Source organism: Amphiprion ocellaris, chromosome 2 (genome assembly GCF_022539595.1).
Source record: "Amphiprion ocellaris isolate individual 3 ecotype Okinawa chromosome 2, ASM2253959v1, whole genome shotgun sequence".
Classification (NCBI taxonomy): domain Eukaryota; kingdom Metazoa; phylum Chordata; class Actinopteri; family Pomacentridae; genus Amphiprion; species Amphiprion ocellaris.
The window spans coordinates 9238469-9242018 of NC_072767.1; positions in this window are offsets into that span (position 1 = coordinate 9238469).

Here is a 3550-nt window from a genome sequence, read left to right on the forward strand (position 1 = left end):
AAAGAGGCACCAACCAGGTTGACTGAGATGTCCACTACACCAAGCAATATTATTTGCATTCCCTCACAGAAAGTTTAGATTTAGATACAGTTATATACTGTATATGTAGACTATTCAACCTTCTGATCTACATTTGGTGTGTTGATCTAGTTCAGTCACAAACTACTGCTAGTTAAGGGAAACTATGGATACTACAGAAAGATGAAAAATATGGCAATTAATGCTAAATACTCATTATAATGGGGCAGTTTTTGATAGCAACTAGCTGCAGACTGTGAGCAGCTGCAGCTGTTCTGCCTGACTGTGCTTTTGAAATTGTAGTTCGATATGGTCATTGTTCAGACAGAGAATGAATGAGATTGCAGGTATAAGCGGCCGAAATGAGCTTGGTGCACAGGGTGGCTGGGCTCAGCCTTAGAGATACGGTGAGAAGCTCAGACATCCAGAGGGAGCTCGGAGTAGAGCCACTGCTCCAGTTGAGGTGGTTTGGACATCTGATTCGGATGCCTCCGGAGAGATTTCCTTTGGAGGTTTTCTGAGCATGTCCGCCTGGGAGGAGACCCTGGGGTAGATCCAGAACCTGCTGGAGGGATTATGCATCTCATCTGGCCTGGGAACACCTCGGGATCCCCCAGGCAGAGCTGGAAACCGTTGCTAAAGGGAGGGGCGTCTGGAATGACCTGCTTTGCCTGCTGCCACCGCAACCATACCCCAGATAAGCAGAAGAAAATTGATGGATGGATGGATGGATGGATGGATGGATGGATGGATGGATGGATGGCAGACATCATGACAATTACCTTGGCTACTGTTGATCAGATGGATAAATCACTCCTGCTCACCTGGGTCAGTGTCTATGTACCCTGAGCTATTGCTTATCAGAACGGACAACGTACACAAAAAAGACCATGTTACTTCATTAGATCTTTAGTCCTGTTTTAGCACAGCACAATCGCTAAAAAAAAATCAAATACGTCAAGAAGCACAAGCAATCAGGTTCAGACATTTTGCAAATAAACATATATAACTATATATAAATGCCCAGAGTGTCCATTTTTATTTCAGCTCCAGGTTTTGACCTGTTGACATGATGTAGTTCTGTGCTATCAGGAATTACCTTTGACATTTCAGGTGAGCTCGCATTTAGTTTGACCTGATGTGGTTTGAATAATTTGGAAAAACTGTTTACCTCCACCCTTTCTATCTGACTGCTTGTGTTTGTTGCTCAGTAACATTTATTGTAATATTTTTCTCAAATCTCACCTGTATTATGTCGGGTAAAAAATTATAATCAAACCAACAATCCACACATTAAGAACATGCATCTGCACCTTAAATTATTTATTGATCCAGCTCTGTGTCTCTTAAATTGCCCCCAGGGGACAAATACATATTTTTGAACTGAATTGATTTGAATTTAATAAGTAATACAAATGTTACCAAAAATGTTTTTATTAGTCCCATATCCTAATATAAGAACTATTACATCTTCTTTGAGAAGGTTTTGTTTTTTTTTTGTTTTTTTTATGGGGAACTCCAACAATTTCACATATCAAAATCTGCTTGCAGATCTCGGGAGTGCTACTGAATGTCAACACAGCCTTTTTTGGATCCAGCAAGAGATGTCCAAAATGTATAAAATTGCCTAAGTGTCATCTAATTTAACATCAGTTGGGACTGACAATGAAATAAATGTTTTTGGAGTTAGAAGGGAGCTTACAAAATTGATGCCTATGTGCTGAGCTGACTACCCAACAAGGGCAATAATGCACATGCCTGGCAGTAGTGTGGAATATGCACGTTTAACCCTTTGATGCATAGACCACATCAGGAGATACCCATTTTCCATTGGATTTGGGTCACTTTTGACCCAGGTTATGCATCAAAGGGTTAAACAAAGGAAAATTCTCTCACACACACAGCCAGTGGACGAAAGAGAGACAAAAGACTGTTTGGAAGATGGAGATCTTCCAAATATTGGAAGATGCATTTGTTACTTCCAGGCTTGACTATTGCAATTCCTTACTATCAGACTGTCCAAATAGCTCTCTGAAACACCTACATTTAATCCAAAACGCTGCAGAAAGAGTACTGACAGGAGTTAGCAAGAGAGACCATATTTCTCCTATACTGGCTTGTCTTCATTGGCTACCTGTGAAATCTAGAATAGAATTCAAAATCCTTCTTCTGACATATAAAGCTCTTAACAACCAATCTCCATCATATCTTAAAGACCTGATAGTATCATATTATCCTAGCAGAGATCTTCGCTCTCAGACTGCAGGCTTACTTGTTGTTCCTAGAATCTCTAAAAGTAGAATAGGAGGCAGAGCCTTCAATTATCAGGCACCTCTCCTGTGGAACCAGCTCCCAGTTTGGGTTTTGGAGGCAGACACCCTCTCTATTTTTAAGACCAGGCTTAAAACCTTCCTTTTTGACAAATCTTGTAGTTACGGCTGACTCGGGTGACTCTGAGGGGGTCAGTAGGAGTCTTCATTTCCACAACTGACTTTCGACGTCCCTTAGTTCTGCCCTAGTTACGCTGTGCTAGGCCTAGGCTGCTGGGGGCCCTTCTCTCATTTACCTATGTATTTACTATATATATCGTTATTGCATTACACTCACTCTGTTTCTCCCTGTGTCCTTTCTCCGAGTGTCTCCTGGTCCCACAGCTAGATGCTTCAGATCTGCTGTTGATGTCCCACCAACTGGCTTAGTCTCCATCATGTCCACTGTGGGATGCTGCAACTTCCTCCAACCCACTGTCCATTTCCACCAGTCTACTCTGCATCATCCTCACTATACTTGATATGCTCATCTACACGCTGTTTGAACTTTACTACCAGCTATATATGTAGTATATTTATGCCAGAGCCGTACATCATAACAGTAAACTTAGGAGTCTGTTTCAGTGTTAGCTTGTACCATGTATGTATCATCTAGCTTATCATACATGTATCCAATTGTGTTATATGTTCCTTGTTCCCCACCCACCTCTTCTTCCATCCCTCCCACTTCCCCTCCATCTCCCCTTCCTTGTCTCCCTCTACCTGCCGGCCAGCAGCAGATGGGTCCCCCCGTACAAAGAGCTGGGTTCTGCTCAAGATTTCTTCCCATTAAAGGGGAGTTTTTTCTTGCCACTGTGGCCTTAGGGCTTGCTCTGGGGGTTCAGGCATATGGGTTCTGTAAAGCATCTTGAGACAATATGACCTGGAATTGGCACTATATAAAAAAATTGAATTGAAAATCACCATCTTACAGAACCAAACAGTGCAGTAATAACTTGACTTTGACCATTTACAGTAGCCCTGGAGCCCTGAAGCTGGAATTCAAAGAGCAGAAACCTCTTTTGTCCTTGGTTAGCCACAGTGGACAGAGAAATCCAATGAGTCCTGAGGATTTGCATACATTTCCCTTGACATATAGGTGTCCTCTCACCATTGCTTTGCCTGAAGGTCTTGTGGGAAATCTGCAGGCAGCACAAGGTCACACAAATACAAAAATCTGACCTATGGTCTTGAAGAGAAAAAAAAAAACCTGTAAGAAAAAC